Below are 26,802 nucleotides of genomic sequence, written 5' to 3' on the forward strand. Positions count from 1 at the left end.
ACATCCCTCATGGGGCATTATATGGGGGGGAGAGGTGACATCCTGCATGGGGCATTATATGGGGGGAGAGGTGACATCCTGCAGGGGGCATTATAAGGCGGGGTGACATCCTGCATGGGGCATTATATAGGGGGAGAGGTGACATCCTGCATGGAGCATTATATGAGGGGCGACATCCTGCATGGGGCATTATATGGGGGTGACATCCTGCATGGGGCATTATAAGAGGGGGTGACATTCTGCATGGGGCATTATATAGGGGGAGAGGTGACATCCTGCATGGGGCATTATAAGAGGGGGTGAAATCCTGCATGGGGCATTATATAGGGGGAGAGGTGACATCCTGCATGGGGCATTATAAGAGGGGGTGACATCCTGCATGGGGAATTATAAGAGGGAGTGACATCCTGCATGGGGCATTATAAGAGGAGGTGACATCCTGCATGGGGCATTATGTGGGGGGAACAGCCTGCATGGGGCATTATAAGGGGGGGTGACATCCTGCATAGGGCATTATAAGGGGGGTGAAATCCTGCATGGAGCATTATAAGGGAGGGGAGAGGTGACATCCTGCATGGGACATTATGTGGGGGGAACAGCCTGCATGGGGCATTATGTGGGGGGAACAACCTGCATGGGGCATTATGTGGGGGGAACAGCCTGCATGGGGCATTATTTTGGGGCCAGTATTCTGTATGGAGCATTATAAGGGGGCCAGTATCCTGTGCAGAGCGTAATATGGGGGCCAGTATCCTGCATGGAGAATTATTTGGGGGTCAGTATTCTGTATGGAGAATTATAAGGGGGCCAGTATTTTGTACAGAGCGTAATATGGGGGTCAGTATCATGCATGGAGCATTATTTGGGGGCCAGTATTCTGTATGGAGCATTATAAGGGGGCCAGTATCCTGTACAGAGCATAATATGGGGGCCAGTATCCTGCATGGAGCATTATTTTGGGGCCAGTATTCTGTATGGAGCATTATAAGGGGGCCAGTATCCTGTACAGAGCGTAATATGGGGGCCAGTATCCTGCATAGGGCATTATTTTGGGGCAAGTATTCTGTATGGAGCATTATAAGGGGGTCAGTATCCTGTACAGAACATAATAGGGGGTCCAGTATCCTGCATGGAGCATTATTTTGTGGCCAGAATTCTGTATGGAGCATTATAAGGGGGCCAGTATCCTGTACAGAGCGTAATATGGGGGCCAGTATTCTGTATGGAGCATTTTATGGGGGCCAGTATTCTGTATGGAGTGATTCGCTGGTTTCTGAGCTGTTGTGGAATTTACAATAGATATCGGTCATGTAATGTAAGAAGTGAAATCTTTGGCCTTGTACTATATATATATTTCTCTGCTGTATCTGTGCATCATGATGCGTGGTATGTGTTAAAGGGGCCCACAGAGACTCTTTCGCCCGGGGTCCACAAAAATCTGGAGCCAGCCCTGCGCCAACCTGTCAAATCATAAACTGAGCCAGGGGTCCTGGAGGGTAAGGAAATTCAGACAGCTCCAATGGTACTGACCTGGACTGAGGGTACATAATGGTAGTGCTGCGCTGAAGAACTTGTCAAGCTCATGGTTTACTCACATACTCCAGCCAGTGAGCGAGGAAGCAGGGAGCTGAACAGCACTGTACATGCTGAGGACCTAGGTTGTCTCTACTTTCATACATATTTTTTTATATAAATCTTTTATCGAATTTACAATTGATACACTTATTTCTTGCATATTCTTATTTTAGATAGATGGATAGATTTTATAACACCTAAGTCATTAGATTAATATTGCATTACAGCTGTATTTTCCATTTTTTCTTTAGATTCAGTTCATTTACCCATGCCCTGCACAAGCAGATTTTCATTTTTTAGCTTTTGTTTTTCCTCTCCTTCCACGAGCAATAACTTTTTTATTTTTCCTTGCACATGGCTATATGATGACTTGTTTTGTGGAGGACAAGTTGTAGTTTTGACTGACACCATTTTCATTGTATCATTCAATATGTTGAAATGTGGTAAAAAAAAATCCACGTCTGGTGAAATTGAGAAAAAAATGCAATTCTGCCATGGTTTTTTATGTTTTAACTTTACGGCGTACATTCTGTGGTAAAAGTTATATTGAATCATGATTCTCAAGGTAAGGGCTTGCTCACAGGAGCGCATTCATCGGACGAGTGCTATCCAATGTTATTTTATGGGGCAGTGCAGAACTGCTATTTTTTTCTCATGTCGGTTCAGCATGAGAAAAAAATTGCAGCATGCCGTGAGTGGCTCTGCAATTCGGATCACACTCACCCATAGAAGTTTATGGGTGCGTGTGAAACATTAGACTGCACTCAGATGTCATCTGAGTGCAGTCCGACAATCACAGACTCAAACAATGGAGAAAATAGAGAAATTAAGTTCTCCTGTCCTTTCCTCAACTATGATATGATTCTCTCATGTGAGAGAATTGGATCACAGTAAACTGACAGCTCAATCGCTGATCTGAGTGTCATTAGCATAATCGGTCCGATTCTCTTGCATTACAAAATATACTCTCATGTGACTCCGGACTAAGTACGATTATGGCGATACCAAATGTGTGTAGAATTTATTTCATTTCAGTGGGAGAAAAAAATTGGGAAAAGTTTCTTTTTTGTCGCCATTTTTTGAGACCCATAACATTTTTCTTTTTCTGTTGATTGAGTTGGATGGGGCCTCTTTTTTGCATGACAAGCTGACGGTTTAATTAACACCATTTTTGGCAATATATAATGTTATGAACTGCTTTTATTGCATTTTTTTAGGGAGGAGTGGTGACTAGTGTTGAGCGAGCATGCTCGACACTGCTCGTTTCTCGCCCGAGCATCACGCTACTCGGGATGTTCGGCGAGCACCGAGCATTTCCGGGTTACTCGGGCGGGAGCTCAGGTCTCCGCCCTGCACGTTTGGCGCTTTTTACAGAGCCAATGAACATGCAGGGATTGCCAGCCAGTCACTGTAATGTCGCAGCCATGCTGTTTGTGGGCATTACAGTGATTGGCTGGCCGCACAGCGTCACCTCAAGTATTTAAAACCGGGCGCCGCCATCTTGGACACAGTCGCTCCGGATCAGCCAGTGTAGGGTCAGTGCTGCTAAGTTAGGAGAGATATATAGTGTGAAATAGGTAGTGTAGGGTCTCTAAAGCCTGCCAAATCAAACAAACAGTCCTTCTGAGGACTAATATCCATCCCAGATATCAGGCAGGCAGGCTGTATAGGAGACACAGTGGTTATACCAGCAAATGCTGCATTACAGTCCTGTGTGCTCCTGTTGGTCAAATTGCTTGACTTATCACCCCGGTCTCAGAGGCCAGGAAAATTTTTTTTTTTCATCTAAATGCTGTCTTTTTTTTCCCTCAGTCAGACTGTCCAAATACGAGTCTTATTAAACTTTTGGTATCCCCCCCGCCCCCCCCATAAAAAATTGAGTGTGTCTGTGACAGTTCAGACACCAATATATCTGTTTAAAAGAGTCTGGTGTAGGCAAGAAAAATAGAACTGTGGTTTTGCAGTTCCACCGGTCAAATCTCTGTATTATCCTGTTTTTGGCATTTTTTGCCGTAAAAAAAGACTGTAATAGTGTCTCCCTGACTCGTCAGACACCAATATATCTGTTTAAAAGATTCTGGTGTATGCCACATAACTATAACTGTGGTTTTGCAGTTCCATGTGTAAAATTTCTGTATTATCCTGCTTTTGGCATTTTTTGCTGTAAAAAAAACAGTAATAGTGTCTTCCTGACTGTTTAGAAACCAATATATCTGTTTAAAAGAGTCTGGTGTAGGCCAGAAAAATAGAACTGTGGTTTTGCAGTTCCACGGGACAAATCTCTGTATTATCCTGCTTTTGGCATTTTTTGCTGTAAAAAAACTGTAATAGTGTCTCCCTGATGGGTCAGACACCAATATATCTGTTTAAATGAGTCTGGTGTACGCCACATAACTATAACTGTGGTTTTGCATTTCCACGGGTCAAATCTCTGTATTATCCTGTTTTTGGCATTTTTTGTCGTAAAAAAAACTGTAATAGTGTCTCCCTGACTGTTCAGACACCAATACATCTGTTTAAAAGAGTCTGGTGTATGCCACATAACTATAACTGTGGTTTTGCAGTTCCACGGGTCAAATCTCTGTATTATCCTGTTTTTGGCATTTTTTGCGGTAAAAAAACTGTAATAGTGTCTCCCTGACTGGTCAGACACCAATATATTTGTTTAAAAGAGTCTGGTGTAGGCCAGAAAATTAGAACTGTGGTTTTGCAGTTCCACGGGTCAAATCTCTGTATTATCCAGCTTTTGGCATTTTTTGCCGTAAAAAAAACAGTAATAGTTTCTCCCTGACTGTTCAGACACCAATATATCTGTTTAAAAGAGTCTGGTGTAGACCAGAAAAATAGAACTGTGGTATTGCAGTTCCACAGGTCAAATCTCTGTATTATCCTGTTTTTGGCATTTTTTGCCGTAAAAAAAGACTGTAATAGTGTCTCCCTGACTCGTCAGACACCAATATATCTGTTTAAGATTCTGGTGTATGCCACATAACTATAACTGTGGTTTTGCAGTTCCATGTGTAAAATTTCTGTATTATCCTGCTTTTGGCATTTTTTGCTGTAAAAAAAACAGTAATAGTGTCTTCCTGACTGTTTAGAAACCAATATATCTGTTTAAAAGAGTCTGGTGTAGGCCAGAAAAATAGAACTGTGGTTTTGCAGTTCCACGGGACAAATCTCTGTATTATCCTGCTTTTGGCATTTTTTGCTGTAAAAAAACTGTAATAGTGTCTCCCTGATGGGTCAGACACCAATATATCTGTTTAAATGAGTCTGGTGTACGCCACATAACTATAACTGTGGTTTTGCATTTCCACGGGTCAAATCTCTGTATTATCCTGTTTTTGGCATTTTTTGTCGTAAAAAAAACTGTAATAGTGTCTCCCTGACTGTTCAGACACCAATACATCTGTTTAAAAGAGTCTGGTGTATGCCACATAACTATAACTGTGGTTTTGCAGTTCCACGGGTCAAATCTCTGTATTATCCTGTTTTTGGCATTTTTTGCGGTAAAAAAACTGTAATAGTGTCTCCCTGACTGGTCAGACACCAATATATTTGTTTAAAAGAGTCTGGTGTAGGCCAGAAAATTAGAACTGTGGTTTTGCAGTTCCACGGGTCAAATCTCTGTATTATCCAGCTTTTGGCATTTTTTGCCGTAAAAAAAACAGTAATAGTTTCTCCCTGACTGTTCAGACACCAATATATCTGTTTAAAAGAGTCTGGTGTAGACCAGAAAAATAGAACTGTGGTATTGCAGTTCCACAGGTCAAATCTCTGTATTATCCTGTTTTTGGCATTTTTTGCCGCAAAAAAAACTGTAATAGTGTCTCCCTGACTGGTCAGACACCAATATATCTGTTTAAAAGAGTCTTGTGTACGCCACATAACTATAACTGTGGTTTTGCAGTTCTACGGGTCAAATCTCTGTATTATCCTGTTTTTGGCATTTTTTGCCGTAAATAAAACAGTAATAGTGTGTCCCTGACTGGTCAGACACCAGTATATCTGTTTAAAAGATTCTGGTGTATGCCCCATAACTATAACTGTGGTTTCGCAGTTCCACGGGTCAAATCTCTGTATTATCCTGCTTTTGGCATTTTTTGCCGTAAAAAAAAACAGTAATAGTGTGTCCTTGACTGGTCAGACACCAGTATATCTGTTTAAAAGATTCTGGTGTATGCCACATAACTATAACTGTGGTTTTGCAGTTCCACGGGTCAAATCTCTGTATTATCCTGCTTTTGGCATTTTTTGCCATAAAAAAAACTGTAATAGTGTCTCTCTGACAGGTCAGACACCAATATATCTGTTTAAAAGACTCTGGTGTATGCCACATAACTATAACTGTGGTTTTGAGTTCCACGGGTCAAATCTCGGTATTATCCACTTTTGGGTCTTTTTTACATAAAAAAAACAGTTTGAGTGTGTTGCTGACTGTTCAGCCCCAAATATATCTATTTAAAAAAGTCTGGTATACGCCAGTAAATTAGAACTGTGGTTTTGCAGTTCCATGGTTCAAATCTCTGTATTATCCAGCTTTTGGCCTGTTTTACATAAAAAAAACAGTAATAGTGTCTCCCTGTCTGTTCAGTCACAAATATATCTGTCTAAAAGATTCTGGTGTAGGCCAGACAAATAGAATTGTGCTTTTCCTCTTCAACGGTTCTAATCTCCTTTCTATTACCCTTTTTCCATTGATAGTACGAGTGTAAGCTATTTTACTTAATTTACAATGGGCAAGGCACGTGGCAAGGGACGTGGAACTGGACGTTCTGGTGATGGTGCGTGTAGAGGACGGGGCCGTGGCCAAGGTGAAAATGTGGCACAACCAGCAGCCACATCTTCTCGCTCCCACTTCTTGACCGAATTACTAGGGAAGCACACTACAACACCAGTATTGCGAACTGATCAGTGTGAACAGGTTATTAATTGGATAGCAGATAATACTTCCAGTTACCGGGGCACCACCACCTCCGGTATGTCTTCCACACGGTCAAGTTTTAGTAGCCGTGAGTCTCGACCGCATACTCCTCCTCACCCTGATGCTCCTTCCTCCCACCATGCCGAGTGTCATCAGACAGTAATTCATCCCACACTTGGACACTCTGAAGAGCTGTTCACTGGTCCATTTCCATATTTGTGCCCCTCGCCTGCTCCGCTTGAAGTGGTGGAAGAGGAGATCCCATGTAGCAATGCCCAAATATTTGAACAGCCACGGCCACAGGAAGTCGACGCTGACAATTTGTCACAAGAGGTGGACAATGATGAGACACAATTGCCACGAAGTGAGGAGGAGGATCGTGGTGTGCAAGTGGAAGAGGAGGAGGTGGTGGATGATCTAGTAACTGACCCAACGTGGCAGTAGGACATGCAGAGCGAGGCCAGCAGCACACAGGGGGAGGGAGGCAGAGTACCCCAACAGGCAGGAAGAAGCAGTGTGGTGACCGCACACAGAAGGCGGGCAACAGTTCCCCGTAACACCAACACGAGGGACGTTGGCAGTACAACCGGTAGGTCTTCCAGAGTCTGGAATTTTTTTAAAAACTCTGCTGATAACCCCAAATAGGCCATTTGTACCATCTGCCATGCCAGCATCAGCAGGGGTGACAAAACTACCAGTCTGACCACCACCAGCATGATCAGGCACATGGCAGCAAAGCACCCGACTTTGTGGGGTGAACCCCAGGGTCAACGACCAGTGTCAGTGGGTGTCACCACTGCTTCTTCCGCTGTTGTGCGTGTAATAGAACCCCCTGTTGTGCGTGCAAGGCAATCCCCTGTTCATACTGCATGCAAAGATGTCCCCTCCTCTCAGTCTTCACTTGTTTCAGTTTCTCAAGAAACAGCATCAACATCCACGTCCACGTCCCACAGCAGCGTTCAATTGTCCATATCCCAGAGCTTTGAACGAAAGCGCAAATTCGCAGCCAATGCCTCACAGGCCACAGTCCTAAATTCGCACATTTCATGACTGCTTGCGTTGGAAATGCTGCCTTTTAGGCTGGTGGAGATGGAATCCTTCCGCAAACTTATGGCGGTTGCCGTCCCTCAGTACTGGGTCCCCAGCCGACACTATTTTGCCCGGTGTGCCATCTCCGCACTACACAAGCACATGTCCCAAAACATCTGCCGTGCCCTCAACAACGCAGTTACTGGGAGAGTCCACCTGACAACAGACACATGGACAAGTGCTTGTGGACTGGGACGGTACATCTCCCTGATGGCACACTGGGTAAACATAGTGGAAGCTGGGACCCAGTCAGACCTTGGGACGGAACACATCCTCCCCACACCGAGGATTGCGGGCCCTATGTCAGTCAGAGTTGCCCCCACAGTGTACAGCTCCTGCGCATCATTCTCTTCCTCCTCCTCATGTTCAGCCTCCATCTCAGATATCACCACATCAGTTACAAGCTTGAAGCACTGCAGTACTGCCTCAGCCAAGCAGCAACAGGCTGTGCTGAAACTCATAAGCTTAGGTGATAAACCTCACACTGCTTGTGAGTTGTGGACAGCTGTGAAAGAGCAGGCAGATCTGTGGCTGAGACCGCTGAACCCACATCCAGGCATGGTCATGTGTGACAATGGCCGTAACCTGGTGGCGGCTCTGAGGTGAGGCGAGATCACACACATACCATGCCTGGCTCATGTGCTTAACCTTGTGGTTCAGCAGTTTCTTAAATCGTACCCCGAGTTGCCAGATCTGCTCGTCAAAGTACGCTGCCTGTCAGCTCATTTTCGCAAGTCTGCTACAGCTTCCGCCGCCCTTGCTGTGTTGCAGCAGCGTTTGCAGCTTCCGGCACACCGACTGGTGTGTAATGTCCCCACACGTTGGAACTCTACCCTCCACATGTTGCAAAGGATTTGTGAGCAGAAGAGAGCAGTTGTGGAGTACCAGCTGCAACAAGGCCATCGATATTCAGGTCAGACTCCACACATAAGACCTCAGGAGTGGACCTGGATGTCTGACATATGTACCATCCTGACAAACTTTTAGAAGTCCACCAAGATGGTGAGTGGTGATGACGCCATCATTAGCGTCAGCATCCCACATGTCTGTCTTTTGCAACACTCACTGCAGAGAATTAAGTAGGAGGAGGCATTGGAGCCAAAGTATGATGAGATGGATCAAGAAGCCGTAATGGGCGATTACACACAGCCCAGCCTCATTTCATCCCAACTTGCATTGGGGCACAATGAGGGAGAGGAGGAGGAGGAGGAAGAACAGGAGCTGGTATCATGTGCTGTAGATGGTAGTACCTGTACAACTGTCATACCATCGGTTCAGCATGGGTGGCCTGAGGACAGGGGGGAGGAGGAGGAGGAGAGCATGGTCAGTCGTCATCTTGGTGAGGACACGGAAGTCTTACCCGTTACCAGTCTGGCACGCATGGCTGACTTTATGTTACGTTGCCTTAACCGTGACCCTCACTTTGTCAAAATGTTGGGTGACAGTCATTACTGGTTGGTGACACTTTTAGACCCCCGCTACAAGGAGAAATTTCACTCTCTTATTCCTGAGGTGGAGAGGTCTACAAAAATGTGGTAGTACCAGAAGGCCCTTGCTGCAGAACTGTGAAAAAAATTCCCATCTGAACATGCTAGCGGCAGAGGTCACAGTTCGCTGCCCAACCAAGGCGTACAGGCAAGAGAGACGCAACTCCAATCCAGCAGAGGCAGGGGAACACTGTCAACGTTCTGGGACAGTTTTCTCACGGGCATTGATATTGTCTTTTTATTCCACTTCGACCTCTACGTCTCTTCCAAGGGGCATTAAAACCGTCTTTTTAAGCTACTGTGACATCCACCACTCTTCCAAGGGGCATTAAAACCATCTTGTTAAGCTACTGCGACCTCCACGTCTCTTCCAAGGGGCATTAAAACTGTCTTGTTAAGCTACTGCGACCTCCACCATTCTTCCAAGGGGCATTAAAACCATCTTGTTAAGCTACTGCGACCTCCACGTCTCTTCCAAGGGGCATTAAAACCATCTTGTTAAGCTACTGCGACCTCCACGTCTCTTCCAAGGGGCATTAAAACTGTCTTGTTAAGCTACTGCGACCTCCACCATTCTTCCAAGGGGCATTAAAACCATCTTGTTAAGCTACTGCAACTTCCACGTCTCTTCCAAGGGGCATTAAAGCCGTCTTGTTAAGCTACTGCAACCTCCACGTCTCTTCCAAGGGTCATTAAAACCGTCTTTTTAAGCTACTGCAACCTCCACGTCTCCTCCAAGGGACATTAAAACCGTCTTGTTAAGCTACTGCAACCTCCACGTCTCTGCCAAGGGGCATTAAAACAGTCTTGTTAAGCTACTGCAACCTCCACGTCTCTACCAAGGGGCATTAAAACCGTCTTGTTAAGCTACTACAACCTCCACGTCTCTTCCAAGGGGCATTAAAACCGTCTTGTTAAGCTACTGCGACCTCCACGTCTCTTCCAAGTGGCATTAAAACCGTCTTCTTAAGCTACGGTAACCTCCACGTCTCTTCCAAGGGGCATTAAAACCGTCTTGTTAAGCTACTGAAAGATAAATGTCTCTTCCAAGGGGCATTAAAACCGTCTCGTTAAGCTACTGCGACGTCCACCACTTTTCCCAGGGGCATTAATATTGTCTTTTTATTCCACTGTGACCTCCACCACTCTTCCAAGGGGCATTAAAGCCGCCTTGTTAAGCTACTGCGACCTCCAACACTCTTCCAAGGAGCATTAAAACCGTCTTGTTAAGCTACTGTGACCTCCACGTCCCTTCCAAGGGGCATTAAAACCATCTTGTTAAGCTACTGCGACCTCCACGTCTCTTCCAAGGGGCATTAAAACCGTCTTGTTAAGCTACTGCAACCTCCATGTCTCTTCCAAGGGGCATTAAAACGGTCTTGTTAAGCTAATGAAAGATCCACGTCTCTTCCAAGGGGCATTAAAACCATCTTGTTAAGCTACTGCGACCTCCACGTCTCTTCCAAGGGGCATTAAAACCGTCTCGTTAAGCTACTGCGACCTCCACCACTTTTCCCAGGTGCATTAATATTGTCTTTTTATTCCTCTGCGACCTCCACGTCTCTTCCAAGGGGCATTTAAAACATCTTTTTAAGCTACTGTGACCTCCACCACTCTTCCAAGGGTCACTAAAACCGCCTTGTTAAGCTACTGCGACCTCCACCACTCTTCCAAGGAGCATTAAAACCGTCTTGTTAAGCTACTGCAACCTCCACGTCTCTTCCAAGAAGCATTAAAACCATCTTGTTAAGCTACTGTGACCTCAACGTCCCTTCCAAGGGGCATTAAAACCGTCTTGTTAAGCTACTGCGACCTCCACGTCTTTTCCAAGGGGCATTAAAACCGTCTTGTTAAGCTACTGCGACCTCCACGTCTCTTCCAAGAGGCATTAAAACCATCTTGTTAAGCTACTGCATCCTCCATGTCTCTTCCAAGGGGCATTTAAACCGTCTTGTTAAGCTACGGCAACCTCCACGTCTCTTCCAAGAGTCATTAAAACTGTCTTGTTAAGCTACTGCATTCTCCACGTCTCTTCCAAGGGGCATTAAAACGGTCTTGTTAAGCTACTGCAACCTCCACGACTCTTCCAAGGGGCATTAAAACCGTCTTGTTAAGCTATTGCGACCTCCACCATTCTTCCAAGGGGCATTAAATCCGTCTTGTTAAGCTTCTGTAACCTCCACGTCTCTTCCAGGGGCATTAAAACCGTCTTGTTAAGCTTCTGCATCCTCCACGTCTCTTTCAAGGGACATTAAAACCGTCTTGTTAAGCTACTACGACCTCCACGTCTCTTCCAAGGGGCATTAAAACCGCGTTGTTAAGCTACTGCGACCTCCACCACTTTTCCCAGGGGTATTAATATTGTCTTTTTATTCCACAGCGACCTCCGCGTCTCTTCCAAGGGGCATTTAAACCGTCTTTTTAAGCTACTGTGACCTCCACCACTCTTCCAAGGGGCATTAAAACCATCTTGTTAACCTACTGCGACCTCCACGTCTCTTCCAAGGGGCATTAAAACTGTCTTGTTAAGCTACTGCGACCTCCACCATTCTTCTAAGGGGCATTAAAACCATCTTGTTAAGCTACTGCAACCTCCACGTCTCTTCCAAGGGGCATTAAAACCGTGTTATTAAGCTGCTGCAACCTCCAAGTCTCTTCCAAGGGGCATTAAAACCATCTTGTTAATCTACTGCAACCTCCACGTCTCTTCCAAGGGGCATTAAAACAGTCTTGTTAAGCTACTGCAACCTCCACGTCTCTTCCAAGGGTCATTAAAACCGTCTTGTTAAGCTACTGCAACCTCCACGTCTCTACCAACGGGCATTAAAACCGTCTTGTTAAGCTACTGCAACCTCCACGTCTCTACGAAGGGGCATTATAACCGTCTTATTAAGCTACTGCAACCTCCACGTCTCTTCCAAGGGGCATTAAAACCGTCTTGTTAAGCTACTGCGACCTCCACGTCTCTTCCAAGTGGCATTAAAACCGTCTTGTTAAGCTACTGCAACCTCCACGTCTCTTCCAAGGGGCATTAAAACCGTCTTGTTAAGCTACTGAAAGATCCATGTCTCTTCCAAGGGGCATTAAAACCGTCTTGTTAAGCTACTGCGACCTCCACGTCTCTTCCAAGGGGCATTAAAACCGTCTCGTTAAGCTGTTGCGACGTCCACCACTTTTCCCAGGGGCATTAATATTGTCTTTTTATTCCACTGCGACCTCCACGACTCTTCCAAGGGGCATTTAAAACGTCTTTTTAAGCTACTGTGACCTCCACCACTCTTCCAAGGGGCATTAAAACCGCCTTGTTAAGATACTGCGACCTCCACCATTCTTCCAAGAAGCATTAAAACCGTCTTCTTAAGCTACTGCAACCTCCACGTCTCTTCCAAGGAGCATTAAAACCGTCTTGTTAAGATACTGCGACCTCCACGTCTCTTCCAAGAGGCATTAAAACCGTCTTGTTAACGTACTGCAACCTCCACGTCTCTTCCAAGGGGCATTAAAACCGTCTTGTTAAGCTACTGCGCCCTCCACGTCTCTTCCAAGGGGCATTAAAACCATCTTGTTAAGCTACTGCAACCTCCACGTCTCTTCCAAGGGGCATTAAAACCGTATTGTTAAGCTACTGCAACCTCCATGTCTCTTCCAAGGGGCATTAAAACCGTCTTGTTAAGCTACTGCGACCTCCACCATTCTTCCAAGGGCATTAAAACCGTCTTGTTAAGCTACTGCAACCTCCACGTCTCTTCCAAGGGGCATTAAAACCGTCTTCCTAAGCTACTGCGACCTCCACGTCTCTTCCAAGAGGCATTAAAACCGTCTTCTTAAGCTACTGCAACCTCCACGTCCCTTCCAAGGGGCATTAAAACCGTCTTGTTAAGCTATTGCATCCTCTACGTCTCTTCCAAGGGGCATTAAAACCATCTTGTTAAGCTACTGCGACCTCCACGTCTCTTCCAAGGGGCATTAAAACCGTCTTGTTAAGCTACTGCTACCTCCACCATTCTTCCAAGGGGCATTAAAACCGTCTTGTTAAGCTACTGTAACCTCCACGTCTCTTCCAAGGGGCATTAAAACCTTCTTGTTAAGCTACTGCATCCTCCACGTCTCTTCCAAGGGACATTAAAACCGTCGTCTTAAGCTACTGCGACGTCCACGTCTCTTCCAAGGGGCATTAAAACCTTCTTGTTAAGCTACTGCAACCTCCACGTCTCTTCCAAGGGGCATTAAAACCGTCTTGTTAAGCTACTGAAAGATCCATGTCTCTTCCAAGGGGCATTAAAACCGTCTTGTTAAGCTACTGCGACCTCCACGTCTCTTCCAAGGGGCATTAAAACCGTCTCGTTAAGCTGTTGCGACGTCCACCACTTTTCCCAGGGGCATTAATATTGTCTTTTTATTCCACTGCGACCTCCACGACTCTTCCAAGGGGCATTTAAAACGTCTTTTTAAGCTACTGTGACCTCCACCACTCTTCCAAGGGGCATTAAAACCGCCTTGTTAAGCTACTGCGACCTCCACCATTCTTCCAAGAAGCATTAAAACCGTCTTGTTAAGCTACTGCAACCTCCACGTCTCTTCCAAGGAGCATTAAAACCGTCTTAAGATACTGCGACCTCCACGTCTCTTCCAAGAGGCATTAAAACCGTCTTCTTAACGTACTGCAACCTCCACGTCTCTTCCAAGGGGCATTAAAACCGTCTTGTTAAGCTACTGCGCCCTCCACGTCTCTTCCAAGGGGCATTAAAACCATCTTGTTAAGCTACTGCAACCTCCACGTTTCTTCCAAGGGGCATTAAAACCGTATTGTTAAGCTACTGCAACCTCCATGTCTCTTCCAAGGGGCATTAAAACCGTCTTGTTAAGCTACTGCGACCTCCACCATTCTTCCAAGGGCATTAAAACCGTCTTGTTAAGCTACTGCAACCTCCACGTCTCTTCCAAGGGGCATTAAAACAGTCTTCCTAAGCTACTGCGACCTCCACGTCTCTTCCAAGAGGCATTAAAACCGTCTTCTTAAGCTACTGCAACCTCCACGTCCCTTCCAAGGGGCATTAAAACCGTCTTGTTAAGCTATTGCATCCTCTACGTCTCTTCCAAGGGGCATTAAAACCATCTTGTTAAGCTACTGCGACCTCCACATCTCTTCCAAGGGGCATTAAAACCGTCTTGTTAAGCTACTGCTACCTCCACCATTCTTCCAAGGGGCATTAAAATCGTCTTGTTAAGCTACTGTAACCTCCACATCTCTTCCAAGGGGCATTAAAACCTTCTTGTTAAGCTACTGCATCCTCCACGTCTCTTCCAAGGGACATTAAAACCGTCGTCTTAAGCTACTGCGACGTCCACGTCTCTTCCAAGGGGCATTAAAACCTTCTTGTTAAGCTACTGCATCCTCCACGTCTCTTCCAAGGGACATTAATACCGTCTTGTTAAGCTACTGCATCCTCCACGTCTCTTCCAAGAGGCATTAAAACCGTCTTGTTAAACTACTGCAACCTCCACGTCTCTTCCAAGGGGCATTAAAACCGTCTTGTTAAGCTACTGCGACCTCCACGTCTCTTCCAAGGGGCATTAAAACCGTCTTGGTAAGCTACTACGACCTCCACCACTTTTCCCATGGGAATTGATATTGTCTTTTTATTCCACTGCGACCTCCACGTCTCTTCCAAGGGGCATTTAAAAAGTCTTTTTAAGCTACTTTGATCTCCACCACTCTTCCAAGGGGCATTAAAACCGTCTTGTTAAGCTACTGCAACCTCCACGTCTCTTCCAAGGGGCATTAAAACCGTCTTGTAAAGCTACTGCGACTTCCACGTCTTTTCCAAGGGGCATTAAAACCGTCTTGCTAAGCTACTGTGACCTCCACCACTCTTACCAGGGGCATTAAAACCATCTTGTTAAGCTACTGCGACCTCTACCACTTTTCCAAGAGGCATTGATATTGTCTTTTTATTCCACTGCGACCTCCACGTCTCTTCTAAGGGGCATTTAAACCATCTTTTTAAGCTACTGTGACCTCCACCACTCTTCCAAGGGGCATTAATTCTGTCTTGTTAAGCTACTGCGACCTCCAGCGCTCTTTTAAGGGGCATTAAAACCATCTTGTTAAGCTACTGCGACCTCCACCATTATTCCAAGGGGCAATAAAACCGTCAAGTTAAGCTACTGCAACCTCCACCACTTTTCCCAGGGGCATTGATATTGTCAGTTTATTCCACTGCGACCTCCACATCTCTTCCAAGGGGCATTAAAATCGTCTTGTTAAGCTACTGCAACCTCCACGTCTCTTCCAAGGGACATTAAAACCATTTTGTTAAGCTACTGCGACCTCCACGTCTCTTCCAAGGGGCATTAAAACTGTCTTGTTAAGCTACTGCAACCTCCACGTCTCTTTCAAGGGGCATTACAACCGTCTTGTTAAGCTACTGCAACCTCCACGTCTCTTCCAAGGGGCATTAAAACCATCTTGTTAAGCTACGGCGACCTCCACCAGTTTCCCCAGGGGCATTAAAACTGTTTTGTTAAGCTACTGCGACCTCCACCATTCTTCCAAGGGGCATTAAAACCGTCTTGTTAAGCTACTGCAACCTCCACCACTTTTCCCAGGGGCATTGATATTGTTTTTTTATTCCACTGCGACCTCCACCATTCTTCCAATTGTATTTCCACTCAATTTTAGTCAGCTTTTGCTTTTAATGCATAGGCGAAAACTAAGGGAGACCAACTCCCCAATAATGGGTAGAAGGTTTTTAGTATTCTGTAATCCACGTCTGTTCAAGGGGTATTGCAGTTCCTCATAATTTTTGGAAAGCCATCCATTCACTGCTTAGTCCAACAGTGCACAGGAAACCCAGTTGCTATAAATGGAAAAAATGGTTTAGTTAAGGCCCTCTGACCTCCATGTCACTTCCAAGGGGCATTGGAGTGCCTCGAAATTTTTGTTAGGCATTGCACTAACAGCATGCCCATTAACTGTGTAGCCGAACCGCTCCTTTTGGTACAGAAACATATCCTACAAGACATGTGTGGTTGACTGGCCTGATATTGATGTGAATGATCCCTGTTTCTCCTGCTCTTTCTTCTTTGCCACCACCTCATCCATCATTCATCATTTGAAGCTTTGTTTTAACGGGAGTCATAGAACTGGGATAGTAGCAGGAAAACATCCAGCAATCCTCGGAGGAGTTAGGATATGCGCCAAAACGCTGACCACCTCAGGCCTAGCTGCTACTACATACATGCGCTTGCATTCCAAGAAAACAAAGCAGACACTAACTTCTATCATCATCATCATGCTCCTCATCTTGGCACTCTCAACTCCCCTGATGGAGAAGCCAGGGCCCACCTGAGGAGTCTGGTTCTCTGGTAGGCTCGTCCAATGCTGCCCTAAAGCAGGCCAGGCTAAGAAAAGTGTGGGGGAAGTTTGAAGGAGAAATAGGGGCGGCTGGGAACCGTTTATGGACACCCGGCCGTCCCCAGGCAGCTGGAGACCGTGTGTGGACACCCGGCCGCGGGGTGGCTGGGGACCGAGTATGGACACCCGGCCGCCCCCTGGCGGCTGGGGACCGAGCGTGGACACCCAGCCGCCGGGCGGCTGGGGACTGAGTATGGATACCTCGCTGCCGAAGCAGCCATGAGGTAGTGGCCAGCTTCGGCCTCCTCCAAACTAAAAGGCCCCATTTCAAGTGAAAGCTAGCAGTATGGTATTGCAGCCTGGGGGTGGGTGGGTGTTTGGTTGCACACTTACGCTTGCATTCCAAGAAAACCAAGCAGATGCTAACTTCTATCATCATCATCATGCTCCTCATCTTGGCACTCTCAACTCCCCTGATGGAGAAGCCAGGGCCCACCTGAGGAGTCTGGTTCTCTGGTAGGCTCGTCCAATGCTGCCCTAAAGCAGGCCAGGCTAAGAAAAGTGTGGGGAAAGTTTGAAGGAGAAATACAGGCGGCTGGGGACCGTTTATGGACACCCGGCCACCCCCAGGCGGCTGGGGACCATGTGTGGACACCCGGCCGCGGGGCGGCTGGGGACCGAGTATGGACACCCGGCCGCCCCCTGGCGGCTGGGGACCGTGTGTGGACACCCAGCCTGAGTGGGACTGAGTATGGATACTTCGCTGCCGAAGCAGCCATGAGGTAGTGGCCAGCTTCGGCCTCCTCCAAACTAAAAGGCCCCATTTTAAGTGCAAGCAAACTAGCAGTATGGTATTGCAGCCTGGGGGTGGGTGGGTGGCAGGCTGCATACTTGCGCTTGCATTGCAAGGAATGGGGGAGGTACAATTGAACACTGCCCTGGGATAAGGACTTGCACGGGGATAGTTGCAAGTCTGCATCTTCTGATGCAGAAAGGATCACTTCTGATGGACACACTTTTAGGCAGTGACCTGGGTGTCAGAGATGCTTCCAGGGGTCTTCCCCATGCTGTTCCCATGTCTTTTCAGCACTGTATGCATGTGTCACACAGCACATGGCCAGATAAGATTGTAAAATGTTAAAATGACATTTCCCAGTGAATGCATTTGTCACGGTTGAAAGCAATACAAAAGTGCAAAAACGCATAAAAAATGCTACTTGTTAACATAGCCCAAGGTGTGGAAGAGTATTTTTGTTTTTGGTTATTTATTTTACCTTATACACAAGTCTTTACCCTGGAAAGGAAGTTTCTTAACATATTTCACAGGAAAACAGTTTCAGTTTAGTTTTTGAACGTTTTATTGTGAGCCCGTTAAAGTGGCTTAATACCTCTGACCACGTTGTTGACAGCAGTGACCTGGGGGTCAGAAATGCTTCCTGGGGCGATGCCCATGCTGTCCACATGTCTTTTGAGCACTGTCACTATTGTTTTGGGCACTTTTTAGGCTTTCTACAGACTGCCGGGGATGCCGCCGCAAAAATGCTCGGGTCTCCCATAGACTAACATTGGGCTCGTTGCTCGGGTCGAGCACCCGAGTATTACGTTGAGCTCGGCCCGAGCTTTGAGCACCCGAGCATTTTAGTGCTTGCTCAACACTAGTGGTGACCCAAAAACGGATTTCTGGTGTTTTGATTTCTTTTTCTTGTTACAGAGTTTACCAATCGGGTTAATTAATTTCATATTTTGACGGAATATACTTCTAACAATGCGGTGATACCAAATATGTTTTTTTCTTTTCTTTTTTTACTTCTTTATTTTGATTGGAGGAAGAGGAGGTGATTTGGACTTTTATTTATTTATTTATTTATTTATTTTAAATTCTTTTTAAAGCTGTTTTTTATTATGCTTCACTTCATTTTTTAAGTCCCTTTAGAGGACCTGGACCTGAAACCGTCTGATCTCTTATACTATATACTGTAATACCACGGCATGTAACCAAGCTTCATAGGTAGACCAAGATTGCAGCAATCATGCCAGGGCGCCGATGAAAATCGGTAAGCGCGAGCAGAGTTTGACAGTGGCGCTTAAATTGTTGACAGTCGGTTATCGACTTGTGGAGAGAGCTCAGTTCCTGGACGCCGTCCACATTCACTGACAAATACAGTTATGGCCGAAAGTGTTGGCACCCTTGAAAGTGTTCCAGAAAATGAAGTATTTCTCCCAGAAAATTATTGCAATTACACGTTTTGCTATACACATGTTTATGTCCTGTAAGGCGGCGGTGTTCACACCGTGCAGTAACTGAGGCAGTGACCCAAGCAAGTCCAACATAAACAGCTTTATTCAGCAACTCACGGGTAAACAGAAAAGTCCTCCGGTTTGCAGCCGGGTTCCACGAGTCCTTAAACAACGGTTGCCGTGGGCCGCTCAGAGCCTGACATGTGCAGAGCCTTCCCAGGCATGGGTTCAGCCACATTCAATCCTGCTGAGCTTTCCTGCTATGCTCCTAGCAGGTTCCAACATAGAACAACACTAATTCTTAGTGCAGAGTTTTTAAAGGACCTGTGGCAAGTGCCACTGGAAAACCCAGGTTGGAGGGAGGAGGCCGCCGCACTGCCTTTGACGCGCCCCTGGGCCTGCTGCGTCGCGCGGCATCGCGCGCACGGGGGAGCTTACCCGGAGCCGGATCTGATAGGAGTAGTAGTCTCGTGGCGGTGACCCGGTCCGTGCCCAGGGAGTCAAGCTGAGTGGCAGTATATTAGCAGTAGATGTAGGACGACTACGCCACCCGTTGAATGCAGCTATGGAGCTGCTGCTGCAGGACAGTCCGCTGAGGCCGGTGATTTGGTTGTGCAGCGTAGATGGTATAACCCCCAACGGGAGGGGTACGGCCTCAGGGCAGCAAGTGTAGATGATGGTGGTAGCGTTGGTGCAGCAAGAAAGTTCAGAGACATGTGATGCAGATTCAGGGTTTTTACTCACAGGTGTTGCCCCGGTCACTCCGGCCTTGAGTGACCACCCGAGTCGTGCTGCGTCCACCAGGTGTGGGACTCGGCCAACTCCCAGGCAGCTCCAGAGCGTGGTCCTGAGCTCCCCTGTCTTCCTTCCTACTGGCCGTTCCCACCAGGGACCCACCTTTGTCCGGCTCCCTCGGGCCTCTGGGTGGTAAAACCTTCTCTGGCTTTCCTGACCCTATTCGTGGTGTGCCTTCCTGGTGGGTTTGGTGAGGGTCGTGCCAAAGCTTGACCACGACCTCCGGTTCCTGGTTAAGGATATCTTGCCTCTGCCAGTTTGGGATCCGGTACCCTTTTCTGCCAACCCTTCACCCGTTAACTTGTGGGATCTCAGGGTTCCCTCTTGTCCTGCGTCTCTGGGCCTTTCTTCCTCCTCCTCTCCACTACAGGCCTGGCCCTGGAGCTGGGCCCAGCCGGAGCCACAGCTCCCTGTCAGCCCTCTCTGGCTGAGCTCCTTTCTGAGCAGACCTGGACTCTCTCCCTGTCCTAAGATGGTGCCCACCTTATATACTCCCTATATGTGTGAGCCCAGGTGACTAGCACCCAATGGGCTCCTACTTCTATGCCCAGAGTCCCTCCCCTATCTGCCCCTACACTACTGGGATGTTCCTCCCCCCCCCCACTCCAGCCAGGGACAGACGCTATCGTACCTGCACATCTATTTGGTGGGAGTACCGTTGTTCTGTCCCCCGGAAATGGGGTGAGTGTAGTGCATGCAGCTAGCTGAGCTCAGTCCCACACTCCATCCTTACCCGGGAGTGGAATACCACACCTCTGGTTTGAGGTGCAATACCCCTGTAGCAGCCGAGCCCTTGGGGTGCTACACCTTCCTGTAGCCTCCCCCAAGAAATGAAGGCCCTGCTGGGTTTTACTTAATCTGCCTTAGCCAGATAGCCTGATCAGGTCAATGTTCACCTTCATTTCTGCATTGCAGCCGCAGGTGAGTTTGTGACTGCAATGCACTCCAATGGATTTAATAGGTCTCTGTACACATTCTGGGGGATATATAACGTCCCTCGTATACGATCCCGGTCACTGCCTCACATATCCCCCCCTTCCTGTTCAAACTTGTGGGGTTGAACATTTGACACCATACAGGGTGCCCGGGACAGGGCATCTGCGTTTGCCTGCGACTTCCCAGGGCGATGTTCTACAGAGAAACTGAAATTTTGCAGTGACAGGAACCACCTCGTAACTCGCGCATTCCTCTCCTTGGCATTTCTCATCCATACCAAGGGTGAGTGGTCCGTCACCAAGTGGAACTGACGACCGAGTAAATAATAACGTAGCGATTCCAAGGCCCACTTAATAGCCAAGCACTCCTTCTCTACCACGCTATAGATTTTCTCTGCCGGGACAAGTTTTCTACTCAACTAGGTGACCAGGTGCTCTTCATCATTCACTTTTTGTGACAATACCGCCCCTAGGCCTACCTCCGAGGCATCTGTCTGTACAATGAAGGTTTCCTTGAAGTTGGGGCTGATGAGGACCGGCTGTCCACACAGGGCCAACTTCATGGACTGAAACGCTTCTTCTGCCTGAGGGTTCCACTGAACCATTACCGATTTTTTTCCTTTCAAGAGATGGGTCAGGGTCGCTGTTCTCCCAGCAAATTTAGGTATAAACCAGCGGTAATACCCAAGGATGCCAAGGAACGCCCTCACCTGCTTTGTACTTGACGGTTTAGGCCATTTTTTTATGGCCTCAACTTTATTGATTTGGGGCTTGATAACTTCTCGGCCAATCACATACCCCAAATATCGGGCTTCCTCTAGCCCTATCGCACATTTTTTGGGGTTTGCCGTTAACCCCGCGGCTCTGAGAGAATCCAGCACTGCTTGTACCTGGGATAGGTGCGTATGCCAGTCGGTGTTAAAGATGGTAATATCATCTAGATACGCGGACGCGTACTCCTGATGAGGCTTGAGCACTATGTCCATCAACCTCTGTAATGTAGCCGGGGCCCCATGTAACCCAAAAGGTAAGACCACATAGTGATATAGACCCTCCGGAGTTATGAAGGCGGTATTTTCCTTCGCTGATTTTGTGAGAGGTACCTGCCAGTAGCCCTTGGTGAGATCGAGCGTGGTAAAGTACCTCGATGACGCCTAACTGGAGCATTTGTTTTACCCTAGCCGTGATGGCTTGCCTCTGGGCTTCGGGTACCCGGTACGGTCTTATTCGCACCCTTACCTCAGGTTCGGTGACAATGTCATGTTGGAGAATTGTAGTCCTACCCGGTAGCTCTGAGAACACGTTGGTATTCTGCTGCACCAGGCAAGCCCAATCGCAATGATTCCGAAACCAGACGGATTATTATGCTTCTGTAACGATTTCCGAAAACGAAATGAAGTGTCGAAGTTTGACCTTTATCCAATGCCCAGGATGGATGAGCTGATTGAGATACTGGGGCAGGCCTAGTACTTTACCATGCTCGCTCACTGGTACTGTACCGGGTACCCGAAGCCCGGAGGCAAGCCATCACGGCCGAGGCAAAACAAATGCTCCAATTAGGCGTAATCGAGAAATCATACCTCGATAGCATTGAACGAGCCTCCCGTCGCTGCTGTTTAGTGAGAGTATCAGTTATCCTGACCTCTCCCCCGGTCGCATCCCTGGCTGAAGGTAGAGAACTCTCTGGTGATATGCCCGGAGTGACGTCTGTAACTAAACACTCTCGATCTTTCCAAGGTTTTAGCAGGTTTACATGATAAAGCTGCTCAGGTTTCCTCCTTCCGGGCTGATACACCCGGTAATTTACCTCCCCCACCTTTTCTCGAACCTCAAATGGCCCTTGCCACTTGGCCATGAGCTTACTCTCGGCTGTGGGTACCAGTGCTAACACACAATCGCCCTTGTTAAAAGACCTGACTCTGGCTCTTTTATTATATATGCGCCTCTGGGCTGCTTGGGCATCTAACAGATGTTCTTTCACGATGGGCATGACCGCCACAATCCGGTCCTGCATACTAGCCATGTGTTCAATTATACTCCTATGTGGAGTCGGCTCTTGTACCCATGTCTCTTTGGCTATGTCCAACAGACCCCTAGGGTGTCTGGCAAACAATAACTCAAAGGGAGAGAACCCTGTGGAAGCCTGGGGTACCTCACGGACGGCGAACATCAAATAGGGTAGTAACATGTCCCAATCCCTTCCATCCTTAGAAACCACCTTTTTTAACATGGACTTGAGGGTTTTATTGATCCATTCTACTAGCCTGTCGGTTTGAGGGTGGTACACCGAGGTGCGCAATTGTTTAATTTTTAGCAGTTTGCACAGTTCCCTTGTCACTTTGGATATAAAAGGGGTCCCCTGATCTGTCGGGATCTCCTTAGGTAGTCCAGGGCGACAGAACATGGCAAACAGCTCCCGTGCAATCAGTTTTGCCGAGGTGTGGCGTAGCTGTATAGCCTCCACTTACCAGGTGGCATAGTCGACGACCACCAGTATATGTTGGTGGCCACGAGCGGATTTTACAATGGGCCCTACCAAGTCCATTGCAATCCGTTCAAAAGGTACCTCTATCACTGGCAGGGGTACCAATGGGCTATGGAAACTTGCGGTGGGTTTGGTCAACTGACATTCGGGGCAGAATTCGCAGTACTTTTGGACCTCCGCATAAATCCCCGGCCAAAAGAACCGCTGCAAGATACGCTCTTGCGTCTTTTTAACCCCTAAGTGTCCACCCAGCAAGTGTGTGTGCCAACTCCAGAACCACCCGACGGTACGACTGAGGTACCACTAACTGTTCCACGACCTCGTCCCTGATTTTGTCTACCCTATAGAGCAACTCACCGTTGACTACCATGCGTGGAAATACAGCATCTGCACCGGGCTGTTGAGCTACGCCATTTACCTCTAACACCCTTTCCCGCGCCAGAGTCAGTGTGGGATCCTGTAGCTGAGCTGTCCCAAACGTGCCACGGGGCAATTCCAGCTCAGGGATCGATGGGGTCTCCTCAACCTCTCCTGCCAGCACCTCTAGGGGAAACCTATCGGGGTCACACTCTGTCCCTAGGTTGGACACCCCTACGGCAGGTACCCCTGACTTGGGTTCGTCAGGTACAGCGCCTGTAATACATTTTACCGGGGGAGAGTGGATTTTGTTTTTCCACAGAGTCCAGAACAGGGACAAGTCTCTTCCGAACACAGTCCAAGAGGGAAGAGCTTTTATCACCCCCACCACGTTTTATGTCTGCACATGGCGTGGACAAAACTACCTCCACGGTTGGGTACTCTCGGCGGTCCCCATGGATACACACAACCCTGACTGGCTGTCCACTGAGGTTGTCTCCTGCCACCAGCGACCCATGTACCAAAGTGACTAGGCTCCCCGAATCTAGGAGGGCCTCCGTGGGGTACATATTAACCAGTACCTGGCACAGTTGGGATTCACTGTCCGGGGGGGTCAGTGCTCGCAGTGCAGACAATCTGGGCGTACTTTGAAACCCGGCGGATAAACCCGCAGTCCATGGGTTCCGTAGTCAGGGGGCAGTTAGCAACCACATGTCCTAGCCCCTGACACCGCCAGCACCTTATGGTGGAGGTACTGTTAGGTCTTATGTCTGTTTGGGAGGGAACCGGTCTCCTGCCACTCTCATTACAGGGTACCCCTTGAGCACGGGTATGGTGCTGACTGTCCTCAGCAGAGGGACGCGACCCCTTTCCCGGTTCCTGGGTTGCCAGGTATCGGCGTGACAGCCGCGAGAGGGCAGAGTCCCGGATAAAGTCCTGAGTGGCCGAGTAGCGCTTGATCAGGCTGACCACCTGGTCGAGTGTGCCAGGGTCCCCTTGCCCCACCCAACGTTGGATAGCGGCTGGCAGAGTCCTCACCAGCCGGTCAACCACCTCTCTCTCCACCATCTGGGCTGGAGACAAACTCTCCGGGCTGGTCGGGTCTCCACATAGGCCCATGAAAATACATGCTGAGCCCTCACGTATGTATTGACCCCCAGTCAGGCAAAGATCTCACCTTTGAGCCTGTGGTAGTCCTGGGTGTCCTCCCGACTGAGGTCGAAGTAGGCCTTTTGGGCATCGCCGACCAGAAACGGAGCCACCACTTTTGCCCACTGGCCAGCCGGTAGGTTTTCGAGTTCTGCTGTGCGTTCATAGACAGTAAGGAAGGCTTCCACGTCATCCTCCGCTCCCATCTTCCTCAACGCTGAGCGAACCTTGTCCTGGGCCTTGTGACGTTCTGGGGCTGGTGCCGTCGGCATCTCCCGCAGGGCAGCAATCTGTTGCAGCAACAGTTCGTTTGTTTTTTTGCTGCTGCTGGTGCAGTAGCTGCTGCTGCTGATTATGCTGCTGCTCCCACTCCTGCTGTTGCTGCTGAGACTGTAGCTGCTGCTGGGTGAGTACCAGCTGCTTTAACAGCTCCTCCATTTTGTCCACGGGGTGGGGCTGAAAGGTGGCCAGCCGGATTGTGGTCATGCAGTGGCCGGTGGGGTATGCCTCAGTCACTATGCCAGCATTCTCCACAAAGCTGTAAGGCGGCAGTGTTCACACTGTGCAGTAACTGAGGCAGTGACCCAAGCAAGTCCAACATAAACAGCTTTATTCAACAACTCACGGGTAAACAGAAAAGTCCTCCGGTTTGCAGCCGGGTTCCACGCTCAGAGCCTGACAGGTGCAGAGCCTTCCCAGGCGTGGGTTCAGCCACACTCAATCCTGCTGAGCTTTCCTGCTATGCTCCTAGCAGGTTCCAACATAGAACAACACTAATCCTTATTGCAGAGTTTTTAAAGGACATGTGGCAAGAGCCACTGGAAAACCCGGGTTGGAGGGAGGAGGCCGCCCCACTGCCTTCCTGTAGCCTCCCCCAAGAAATGAAGGCCCTGCTGGGTTTTACTTAATCTGCCTTAGCCAGATAGCCTGACCAGGTCAATGCTCACCTTCATTCTGCATTGCAGCCGCAGGTGAGTTTGTGACTGCAATGCACTCCAATGGATTTAATAGATCTCTGTACACATTCTGGGGGATATATAACGTCCCTCGTATACGATCCCGGTCACTGCCTCACAGTCCTTTGTGTGTATTGATATTGGAACAACACAAAAAAAACAGAGAAGACAAGGCACATTGGACATAATTTCACACAAAACCCCAAAATGGGCCTGACAAAAATTGTTTGCACCCTTAACTTAATATTTGGTTGCACACCCTTTGGAATAAATAACTGCAATCAATCACTTCCTATAACCATCAACAGGCTTCTTTCACCTCTGAACTGGAATTTTGAACCACTCTTCTTTTGCAAACTGTTCCAGGTCTCTCATATTTGAATAGTGCCTTCTCTCCACAGGAATTTTAAGATCTCTCCACAGGTGTTCAGTGGGTTTAGATCCGGACTTATTACTGGCCACTTCAGAACTCTCCAGCGCTTTGTTTCCATCCATTGCTAGATGCTTCTTAAAGTATGTTTGGGGTCATTGTCCTGATGGAAGACCCATGATCAAAAACGTACACCCAGTTTTCTGACACTGGGCACTTCATTGTGACCCAAAATCCTTTGGTAATCTTCAGAGTTTATGATGTCTTGCACACAGTAAAGAAATCCAGTGCCAGAGGCAGGAAAACAATCCCAAAACATCTTTGAACCTCCACCATATTTAACTGTAGGTACTGTCTTTTCTTTGTAGGCCTCATTACATTTTCAGTAAACAAAAGAATAATATGCTTTAACAAAAAGCTCTATTGTGGTCTCATATGTCCACAAGATGCTTTACCAGAAGGATTTTGGCTTACTCATGTATATTTTGGCAAACTGCAATCTAGCTTTTTTATGTCTCTGTGTCAGCAGTGGGGTCCTCCAGGATCTCCTGCTATAGCGTTTCATGTCATTGAAATGTCGACGGATAGTTCGCGCTGATACTGATACACCCTGAGCCTGGAAGAGAGCTTGAATTTCTTTGGAACTTGATTGGGGCTGCTTATCCACCATCCAGACTATCCTGCACTGCAGTCTTTCATCAATTTTTCTCTTCCGTCCATGTCCAGGGAGATTTGCTATAGTGCCATGGGTTGTACACTTCTTGATTTTGTTGTGCACAGTGGACAAAGAAATAACAAGATCTCTGGAGATTGACTTGTAACCTTGGGATTGTTGATATTTATCAACAATTTTGGTTCTCATGTCCTCAGACAGTTTTCTTTTCCTCTTTCTGTTCTCCATGTTTAACGTGGAACACGCAGACACACAATGCAAAGATTCAGTCAACTTCTGCCCTTTTTATCTTATTTCAGGTGTGCTTTTCATATTGCCCACACCTGTAACTTGTCACAAGTGAGTTTGAAGGAGCATCACATGCTTGAAACAAAGATGTTTACCCACAATTTTGAAAAGGTGCCAACAATTT

This window comes from Phyllobates terribilis, unplaced genomic scaffold (assembly GCF_046119375.1).
Source record: "Phyllobates terribilis strain yellow unplaced genomic scaffold, ASM4611937v1 Scaffold_3__8_contigs__length_932513732, whole genome shotgun sequence".
Taxonomy (NCBI): domain Eukaryota; kingdom Metazoa; phylum Chordata; class Amphibia; order Anura; family Dendrobatidae; genus Phyllobates; species Phyllobates terribilis.